Consider the following 11804-nt stretch of genomic DNA (forward strand, 5'->3'; position numbering starts at 1 on the left):
AGTTTAGGCACGAGTCATACTTTATGTCGTATGTTTGGATGTATAATGTAACATGAACCTTAATCTCTGCCAGAGAGGACAGGGCTGAGAACATCACCTGGCTGGGAGTCAAGCTGAGATTGAGCTACATTGTGGATATGGAATGTGAAGCCTGAGAGAGACTGGAATAAGTAACAGTTCAGCTATATGAAATCTGAACCACACCCGGAGCCAAGTTCCAACATTCTATTAGGAGTGATGTGGCTGTTTCCGAGCAAAGGTTTCCTGAAGTCTAAGAGGGCACGATACAAACCGGAAAGAGGCCACTAGATGTAAAATCCATGTTTCATGATTGGGGGTGGGGGTAGATATTAGCACCCTTGTTTTCAGTTGGCACTATTATTACCATGTTTGTTCACCTGAGTGGCCAAAGCCATGATTTTCTACACTGTGGAAAGGTTTAAGTTGGGCATAGAGGGGTGGAGGTGGCTGGAAATCAGAATCCTCCCATGTGTACTTTCCCCTCATTGAAGTGATGTCTTTGTATGTATATATTACATTCCTAGAAAATGAATCCTAGGATTTTCCCTTCTGTGTGTTTTTGTTTGCTTCCTCTTGGTCCAGGATGCCAGTTGAGTTCATCAGTACAGTGAAATTTCTTTCCTGCACGAAGCCAAGGACCCACACTTGGTGGAGCACATCCCAGGGACTCAACCGAGACCTGGATCATGGCCCTCCTCTTACTCCACACTCGTTTTTCCTGAATCATTCACACATTTACCCCTGACTGCCCCTTTACCCCCAGTCATGGTCATTTGAGCTTATTTTGTTTGTTTTTTAATGTTGAGGAGAGATTTTGTGCTCAGAAAAATAAAACAAAATAAGGTTACTTGTGTTAAAATCAATATTTAATTTATTAAAGTTGGTAATTTAAAATCTTTTACTTTAACAGTCCTTAAGCTTAATATATCCATTTAGTTATTTTGATATCTATAGATTTTTTTATTTACAAACATAAATTTTGATGTAAAATTATCTATTACTTGATTAATATTCAATTAATTTACAACTCTCACGTGTCAAATAATTTAACATTTTAATGCTATTTAAATTTAAATACATCTATTCACAGTCTCTTAGCCATTCTGAAATATAATAGCTGATTTTCTCAAGCTCTCCAAACACCTAACAAGGCTGCCTTAAAGCAGTGGTGTGCTGAAACCAGTGTGCACAAGCTTGGGAGAGTTGAGTGTATCTCTTCCTAGCTCAGCTTCATTGACATCACATTGGTAGCTTGAAATTGACCATAATGGGGGTGTTTATATGATGAAATTGGCAAGTGCTACATCTACCAAGTCACCATTGCTAAAAAGCTAACAAAACAAATCATACAAAGCATGTAAAGCACTACTTACAAATTTAGTAAGTCCAAACTTTTTGACTAAAATGAATTTTCTGAAACAGTGAAATACTGTTTGCAAAGAAACTGTTTTATAGCTGTGAGAAAATAGAAAAAAAAATATATATAGGTCTCTGCTCCCCCCCACTTCCCCTATTCCCCCTACTTTCCCACTTCCCCCCACAGATCTCCTAAATTTCCTGTAATTTCCTAAGTGATAAGAGCACTAGGAGCGTCTTTTGTTTTCATGTTTGGTTTTTGATCCTGGTTCCTGACAGACACAGAGTTCATAAATCCCTTGGAGTTTCCTGGGTGAAAATAATCTTTTGTTCTAATGAGGTGACTCCTGGTGGGCTCCCGGATGGAGGCTGGTCATCAGAAAGATCAAACCATGATAAGAAGCCTGGAATTTCCAGTGAAATGTGAAATAAAATGAAGTCACTGATGCTGAGGGATTTTTAAAATAGAGTCAGGAGGCCATTAAGGAGGTGGGCCTTACACACATCCTCACTGGATGGAACCATGAACTTCTGAACTGGGCCAGCCACGAATATTCCAAGGACTCTGCAAGAACACCTGAAACCTGTCATCACTTGCCTCCCTTTAGTGATGGCCTTAGCACTCAAACCTGTTTAGCCACGACTGGTTTCTGCCTGCAATTACAGCTAAAATTCTTTGTAATACAAACCTCCTTTTTTTGCCTTTAAAAGCTCTGGACTTTTACTCCCCAGCAGGACACTGTTTAGGTTGCTACCCAAATTTGTATGCCCCAAACTACAATTCTTTGATCCCCAAATTGCTTCCCTCCAAGACACAAATTCTAGACTTTATGAAAAGATTTCTTAATTACAAAAGACTCATAACTCTTCTCTATCACCCACTCCAGCTCCTCAAGTCTGTCCTCCACCCCACCCCTCTTTCTTCTCCCCTTCCCTTTGCTGAACTCCCTTTTTATCCCCAAGACCCAGAGGCCCTCCTTGATCCCCCAGCCCCAGCCTCTTTCATTCAGCCAATTCAAACTGATCCATTTAAATATAAACCCAACAATGAGGACACCCTTTTAAATGTAATGTACACATTTTGGACTGAGCAGAATTGCTAGCTATAGCTAAAGAATTTCCCAAGGTTACTGAGGATCCTTCCCATTTTGCAGAGGCATTTAACATTGTCATTCAAATCTATGAGCCTGTCTTTCCTGATCTTTATTAATTAGTCCAGCTGCTCCTAAGAGAAGGTCAGGCCCAATATTGTATGGCTAAAGCTGGCTGGAATCATCCTTTAGAGGATCTCCAATGGATTATGCCAGCTGATAGATGGATCCAAAGCTCAAGAAATGGCAAAAACTTTATATGAAGCCATCCCCCAGGCCTTCCCAAAACCTGTTGATTGGAATAAATCCAAGAATGCACTCAAAGGACTGATGAACCTGTGTATGACTATTACAGCCAACTTGAAATTGTTTTTAAGGAAAACTCTGGACACCCTTTAGAAGCAGAGTCAACAAAGGTGGCCTTCCACTCCATGTTCGTAAGTGGCCCAGACGACAATCTCACAATTCTAGTAAAGCAAGCCTAATTTGACTGGGAAATTATGGCAACTCCTGATTTGGTTAATCTGGCAAACCAATTGGCCCAGACAATTCAAAATTCAAATAAGCAAAAGGCCACTAAAGTGAATTTACAGCTTCAAAAGCTGTCATACTCCTTCCAGAGGCTTCAACAAACTAAATTAAAGCCTCTAAAAATGTCTGCCATTTTTGTAAGAAACCTGGTCATTGGAAAAAAGCATTGCCTTAGTCTAAAACACTTTAAGCAATCCTCCCATGTTAAGCCTTTAGCTCCTCTTATGGACTGAGCCTGTTCTAAGGACGAACAAGGGGTTTTTCCAATCCTTCCCCTTAATCTTCTGGGGACACTTCCCTTATGATTGGAAATGAGGTCATTCCTGTCACAACTGACACTGGAGTTGGAGAGCACACATCTGTGCTCAACTCCACCAACCTCAAACAACCACTTCCTCAGAGCACTGAGAAAATTCAAATGGTGAGAATATCTAATAACCCCTCTAGAGTTTATAAGCCCTTCCTTTCCCTTTCCAATCGGGCTTCCTCCAGGACAACTATTCCTTCCTATTGGTCAGTTCTGCTCCTGTCAACTTCCTAGAATGAGACTTTTAAGAGAAACATCATGCTGTCATCTCTTTTTCTCAAAAAGGGGACATTATCCTTGAGACTGATTCAATCCCCTCAACAACTAATGGCATTCCAAGCTCCTCAAACCTACTAGCGGTTTTTGCCCTTAAGACAAGCTTGGAAGATAATATAAACTTAAAATTCCTCGAAGAAGTCCCTGAAAAATTAAGGGCAAAATTCACAGCCAATATTAAGTGGATTCATTTAGCTCCCCCAATGCAAATTCAAATTGACCCTGATAAGCCTCTTCCAAGCATTAAATAGTATCCTTTAAATTCTGAGGCCTTAGCAGGAATTAAACCAGTCATAGAGGAATGTAAGCCACAAGGCCTCATAGTCCCTTGCACCAGTCCCTGTACTACACCCAGTCTCCCTATTAGGAAGCCCTGAGGAAGAGGATGGAAATTTGTCCAAGATTTGAGGGCTATTAGTAACATTATTATCCTGCTTCATCTTGTCATCCCTAACCCTTATACCCTTTTAATGGCAATACCTACAGAGGGTAAAATTTTCACTGTAATAGAGCTCTATAGTGCCTTTTTCAGCATCCCAGAGGATCCTGAAAGTCAAGTTTTATTTGCTTTCACATGGGAAGGACAACAATACACCTGGCTATACTGAAAGTCCTTCCTACTTTTCATAGATCTTAAAAGCAGATTTAGCAGACGTCATTTTTTCCACAAGGGTCTACCCTCTTACAGTATGTTGATGAGCTTTTTCTGTGTTCCTCTTCTAAGGAAGCAAGTGGGCAAGATAGCATCTGTCTCCTCAAACTGTTAGCAACTAAAATTCATTAAGTCTCTAAAGAGCAATTGCGACTTGTTCCAAATGCAAGTCAGATATCTAGAACACATGATCTCAGATCAAGGATGCCTTTTAGATCCTGATAGGATAAAATGTATTAAATTTTTGATAGCCACAGACCAAAAGATAACTTCAAGGATTTGGGGGGCTGGCTAGGCACTGTGAGAATTGGATACCGAATTTTTCCTAAACTGCCCACTCTCTTTATACATTGCTCAAAGCTGAACAATCAGATCCCTTAGAGTGGGAAGAAAACACCTTTCAGTCTTTCCAGGACCTGAAAAGCAGACTTCTCAGATCACCTGCTTTAGGATGTCCTCATTACCAGCTTCCATTTTTCCCTGTTTGTTTACAAAAGGGAGGAATAATGCCTTAGGAGTGCTCACTCAAGGCACAGAGATCAACACTGACCCTTTGGCTAATGCTATCAACAATTAGACCCTGTGGCCAGAGGCCTTCCTCCATGCAAGAGAGCTATTTCAGCAGCAGCAGCAGCTCTTACAAAATCAACTGAGGAAATACTTATGAGTTCTCCACTCGTCATCTGTTCCCCATGCAGTAGAAAGCTTGTTCAATTTTCATCACGCTCAACGCCTTTCTGTAAGCTGTCTTAATTCACTTGCAGTATTGTTCCTGTCTTCTCCTCACACAACCCTTTCCTGCTGCAACAGCCTTAACCCTGTAAGCCTTCTCCCTTTACCTACTGATGAAACTCCTCATGACTATCTGACCCTGACTGATCAGTTATTAATCCCTAAAGCTGACTTACAAGAAATCCTTAGTGCTAATGCTGAAATTTCACAGTTTACTGATAGTTCTTATTTGAAAAATGGCAAAGGAAAATATTGTGCCGAGTATGCAATCACTTCCTCCTTTGAAGTTACTGAGATAGCTCGGCTGCCAACTGCTACTTTAGCCCAGCACACAGAAGTCCAGGTTTTCTTTAGAACTTGCACCCGAGCAGAAGGTAAACATGCAAACATCTAAACAGATAGTTACTTTGTGGTAGTCCCTGACTTTTGCACTTTGGAAACAAAGAAGATTCTTGACTTTAGGCAGGAAACCAGATTAAGAACAGAAATTGGGATAATCCAACTTCCATCTGTTGTTGCCATTGTTAAGGTGCCTGAGCATTCAAAATTAAATTCAGATAAAACCAATGGAAATAATTTGGCTGATATGGCTGCAAGAACAGCTGCCTTATGAGCCACCCAACCTGAAATGGTTATATTAAATTTTGACTACATTCTGAAAGAGAATCTAATGAAAATGATCAAAGAAGCCAAGTGTAAGGCACTGCATAAAGGCTTCACTGGGCTGGGGCGCAGGGTATAGCTCAGTGGTAGAGTGCATGCCTAGCATGCATGAGGTCCTGGGTTCAATTCCCATAATAAATAAATAAACCTAAATACCTCCCCCCACCAAAAAAAAAAAAAAAGAGAGAGAGAGAAAGAGAGATTGAGGGGGTGGGGAATAGCTCAGTGGTAAAGCACGTCCTTAGTATGCACAAGGTCCTGGGTTCAATCTACAGTGCCTCCAGTGAAAAAAAAAAAAAAGAGAGAGTCAAGGACACATGGCTGATAACTAAATGATCTCTCTGATCCAAAACTCCTCTTAACCAGGATTCTATGAATAGAACAAAGTTGGAATGGCACAGATCAGAATATTCCATCGCTGGGGTAACGTCTCAGTAGGCTGATCCACACCAGTGGACTTCAAATAGGCTTTGGGTTGCTGTATTCTAAAGGTAATTTATTCTAATATACCTGTAGAAATAGTAATATATCTTATTACTGAACTGAATTATTACCAAAATCTATATATATGTATATACACACACACACATTTGAGTCTTGTCATTTCAGTAGTTATGTTATATAAAGTGGCACCGAAAACTGGATTAACAAATACTGAGCTATTGCCCTTAGGGGGAAATACAGGATTAGATTCTTGCGAGCCTCTGGTCACATTTTTGTCATTCAATATATAACCTTGTTTTATCTGTGTTTCTGTTTAAAGACACATATGTAACACACATCATTGATTCAGTAACATCGAGCTCACAGCCGACAGCACTATAACTCAGCCCTGAGCAAGGCTTATCTAACACACGCTTGGCACATCACAGCCTTCTTACTGCCTACGAACACAGCACAGCAATTCAGCACTATGTAGGGGGGCATTCTAACAGCGAAGTCAACAAAAAGCACCAAAATGGAGGAAGGGTATAGCTCAGTGCTAGAGTGTGTGCTTAGCATGCACAAGGTCATGGGTTTGATCCCCCGTACCTCCAGTTGAATTAAAAAATAATAATAAATAAATAAACCTAAATACGTCCCCCCTGAAAAACAAAACAAAACAAGCCCAAAGCCATTAAAAAAAAGCACCAAAATGAAAAAAAAAAAAAAAAAAGATGCTAAAAAGACCAGAAAAAGGACACGTTTGTGGTCCAAGAGCTGAAAGCAAAAGGTAGACAGCTGCCTTGTTCTACCTCAGCTGGGGACATGCATCTCAGGGAGACTCAGATTTTCCACTAATCTGTGCATGTTTGGGAATGACAGTGAAAGTACCACAGTACTGATTATGGGATAACAAGTACATTTTGGTGACTAGGCGAATTTGCCAATACAAAATCCATGACTAATGAGAATCTGTTGTATATATGTGCTTAATATTTTCAAAGCCCTTTAAAAAGCCATAGATTCGGAACATTACTTATCTCCGTTCAAGAGACTGTAAAACTGAATTTTTATGATGAATTAACCACAGGAATCAACCTGTTCCTATGTCACATGTACAGCCAGTTTTACAGGCATGTGACCTTTACAACACACAAGCACCATCCTGCCCCACTTAGTTTAATACTCTGCTGTCACCATTGTGAAATTCTCAATGATTTTTCAGCAAGGGGTCCTGCCATTTCATTTTTCACTGGGCCCCACAAATTATGAAGCTTATCCTGATTACATGCCAAGTAAACAGATTTAATAACTAGGGGGACAAAAATACTATATATTTATGCACTTAAATAAATCTTTTTTTTACAGTGACTAATTAATATTTGTTGAGGTTTGATTGTATTAAGTTCTCGATAACATATTAGCTCACTGAATCCTTATGACTCTCTGTGATTTGGGTATTATTTACCAAGGTCATCCAGTTAGCATAGCTTGAATAGGAATCAAGTCTTTTTGACTCCAAATTCCATGCTTTTACCACTAGATTATTGCTCTGTCTAATTTTAGTTGGCTCCAGTTTTCACATAATCTGTAGTAAGAGTTTGAATTCTGTGATCTTCTTAGTGAATTTTTAACCAAGACATCTACATTTCGCTTGCAGTAAATCTATACAAATGGGCTTTTAACAAAATATAAATTAGCTCAAAAGTACATAAGAGGCAATTATCTTTTCTTTTTTCGTTCCTTTAGTCATGTCCCCATTTGTTTTCCAATTGTACATCCTTTAGAGAAGATAAACAGTAAAAGTATTGAAGGAGACAGAACTTTAAAAACTTTAATTTCTGACAAGTTAGTATCTCTAGCAAAAGTAAATTGAAATTAATGACAAAAATAAGGTATTGGAACTATTTGTAGATTTAGTTCATCCATATTTTCTTGTTTTCACTACACTGGATAATTAATTGGTGATTGGAATAGTTAGCAAGATTAAGGCCAATTTAATTATTTAGTGTTAATTGAGTGTGTAAAATATTTTGCTTTCTTTCAATTTAAACTTGCTAGTCCAATGTTGAAAAGATGTCTTCTCTTTTCTCTTTTCATTTCTGCAATTGACGTCTTGCCTAAAGAACTGTTTACTTAAATCACTTGAAAACCAAGGGATCATTTCCTGGTGAGTTGTACATTATCTTTTATATATGTGAGCAAATATTATTGGATTTATACCTTTAAGGAGGCCAGTTTCTCAACTGCTTTTTATTGGGCGCCTATATTACACAGAACTGAAACTCCAAAAGTTAATGTAAAAGATATGACGTCTAAAGTCAAGGATTTTCCAAGTGAGATAGGAGGGAAGGGGACAGGGCACAGCCATTCAAGGAATGACACAGCAATTAATACTGAAATGACAGAAGATTCAACTCCCATTTGGCCTTGAGGCTCAAGATGGTGGAAGATTTGACTTCTAATAGACCTTGAGCTTCATTATAAGCTCATTGTAATATATTAGCATGATCAATAACATGCCCACAGGCACCATGACAGTTCCAAGGCTAACCATAAAAGGTCAAAGAGTGGGCAATGGCCAAATTCCTGGGAATCCCAGCCCCTTCCCCAGGGTAGTTAGAATGGTCCTCCCACTTATTAGCACTGAAGCCAATGAGGCCATTAAAACCGGCAACACTGCCCCTCACAGCTCTTTTTGCTCCCTTATCTTCAGAAATGGCCCACAATTTGTCTGTGGAGTGTGTATCTACTTTTACTTTAACCTGAGCACCCAACCCCCACACCTCGTGGCCTTTCTCTCGTTTTCTGAAACAGCCTACACTCTATGCAGTATGTATCTCTTTAAATAAATATACTTTTCCTCAAGTGTGGCTTGCTCTTGAATTCTTTCCTGCAGGAAGCCCAGGACCCACACTTGGCATGGCACATCCCAATGACTCAACCGAGATCTGGGACACGGCCCTCCTCTCACCCCACATCCATTTTTACTGTATCACAAGGGAGACAGGAAAGAGAAAGCTAAAACAGAAAGGCTGTATATGCCAGAGATGGAAAAATTAAATTGCAGCTCAGTAAAAAACTTTGTTTTCCTCTCATATCCTTTATCTTAAAGAGTTTATTTTATGCTCTTAAAATTCCCAGGAATAAAATAAGCATAGGAGAATTAGATCCTGTCTGTGATAATGGATTAGAGAAAAATAGGTTTTTTTTGTTTCTCTTAGTCCTAACGTCTTAACATTAGTCCTCAACTCAGCCCTCAGCTAGGAGTCAGTCCCACCCAGATTCTCAAGCCTGAAGCCCATCAATCCACTATTGAGCATGAGAATAAATGTTTATTTTTGCATGCTGCTGAGTTTTACATCATTATTGTGGCAATAAAGGCCTGAGACAGTTCTTAAGAATCATTCAGGAGCTCCTAGTCTTTCTCTTGGCTCTGGGCAGAGGGAGGAGAAAAAAAGTCAGGAATTCCATTCTCCCTTAAAGCATTTCCGTCTGTGCAGGGCAATTATTTTCTTCAAGTAACTTCCTCTTCGTAAGATTTGTTGGTTAGCCCAGGAAACTTTGAAAATATACCTCTTCTCCTTTTGTGTATTTAGGAATGGAAAACTGATGACTCTGGTGGGTTTCCTAAAACAACGTGTGTGATTTTTTGTCACTTCAAAGTGTTCAAAGTGTAAACAACCTCAAAGTCTAACAAGAAATTATTGTAAGTTGGTATGATAGACTACTGTCATCAAATATTACATTTTTTATTACTAATGACACATATAATGGCATGAAAAAGTCTCACAATGTTAATATTAAGTGAAAAGAAATTGTCTGATAAGTAAAATACTTTTCATTCATTCAGCAAGTATTTATTAACCACCTGATATGTAGCATGCAATGTGCTAGATGCTAATCCCAATTTTATTTAACAGCTTTACTGAAATATAATTGACACACAGTAAATTGCACATGTTTAAAGTACAGATGGTCCCTGACTTAACAACGGTTTGTTGTATGATTTTTTGACTTTATGATGGTGCAAAAGCAATATGTACTCAGTTGAAACTGTACTTCAAATTTTGAATGTTTGTATGTCTAGCTTTTTAAGAAGCTGCCAAACTGTTTTCCAAAGTGGTTGTACCATTTTACACTCTCCCTAGCAGAGTATGAGAGTTTCAGTTCCTCCACATCTTCACCGACACTTGATTTGGTCAATCTTTTTAATTTTAGCCATTCTAGTGGTTTGTAGTAGTATCTAATTGTAGTATTGATTGATCCCTAATGATTGATAATTAGGGATAACTGCTGAGCATCTTTTTATGTACTAACTTAGCATTCATATAACTTCTTCATATAGTACATTGAAAATACAATTTCTTTGTCTACAGCTTCTGTTGTCACTTGATGAGGAGTCAGCTGTTAGTCCAACTGCCCCTACTTTTATTCTCTGTTGGCTTTAAAGATTTTCTTTTAGTTTTTTATTTTTTTCAAATCTCACTGTAATCTAAGTGTGGGTTGTTTTTTTTTAATTCTGATTCCCCCCCCCCCCCCCTTTTTTGAGCTTCTTGAGTCTGTGGACTGGTATCATCCATCAGTTCTGGATATTTCTCAACTATGTAAATCTTGTGTCAGTCTCATTCTTGTCCTCTTCACGTCCCATTCCACATAGGTTTGACCTCTCACTGTGTCCTCCACATATTTAACTTTTTCATAGTTTCTTTTTGTCCTGTGCTGCATTTAGGATAATTACTTCCGATCTATCTCTAGTCCTCTAATTCTCTCTTCATCTGAATCCACGTCTGCTGCTAAACCCATACACTGAATTTAAAATTATTTCATAAATTTTTTTCATCTCTATAAATTCTTTTTTGGTTTCTTGCTTCCCAAAGACAGTTGCAAACCTGTTTAATATTTCTTTAAAATATGTGTAATTGTTGTATAATCTGCCTGGTGCTTCTAATGTATGTAGATTTCATGGGCTTGTTTTTGCTGTTCTCACTTCATGATGCCTTATTTACTTGTGTGTTAGACTGATTATTCTTGGCTGTTTGTCACCTTTGAAAAAGTAGTGTTGGGGGTTTCCAGAGGCCTAGGATGAAGTTCTTGCAGAAATTATTTGAGTTTGTTTTTGTCAAGTCCTTGGATGTCTTCCCAGCCCAGAACCCCTCCAGCTAAATTCTGAGCTTGTTGTTTCTTATACCAACCACTCTTGTTTCTCAACTTGCCATTTCCTGTAACCACGCTGGTTATGAATTTGGGCTGAAAATGTATACAAGAATGAACTAGTTCTTATAGCTTTTCATGGAGGGATTTCGACCCTCCTCCACCCCAAAGCTGTGGTTAGTAATAAGGCAACACTCTCCCTGTGAGTTGATGACAAGTGTGAATTTATTTCTGGTTCACTCTTACCCTGAGGGGGTAACCCTTTGGTTCCCAACCTAATGTGGGCAAGGTCTACTTTAGACTGTCCATTGTGTGTACACTTTGGGCTTTGATTTTTGTGTCCCTTGTTCTAGAGGTTAGCAAAGCTACTTCTCTAACCCTCTGGGATCAGAAAATGTCCTCAGGGCAAGCACAGGTTCTGTCTACCTCACTGGGTCCTTGTTCTTGCTTTCCCTTCATCTGAGGCCTGATCATTTCTTATTCTCTTGTCATTTCGTTATTAACAAATTAAAAAAAAATTTTCCCCCAGCATTTAAAATATTTTCACCAGATGGTTTGTCTGAGTAACCTAGTCCATCACAGTCATGTAAATGGAAGT

Source organism: Camelus bactrianus, chromosome 23, assembly GCF_048773025.1.
Source record: "Camelus bactrianus isolate YW-2024 breed Bactrian camel chromosome 23, ASM4877302v1, whole genome shotgun sequence".
Classification (NCBI taxonomy): Eukaryota; Metazoa; Chordata; class Mammalia; order Artiodactyla; family Camelidae; genus Camelus; species Camelus bactrianus.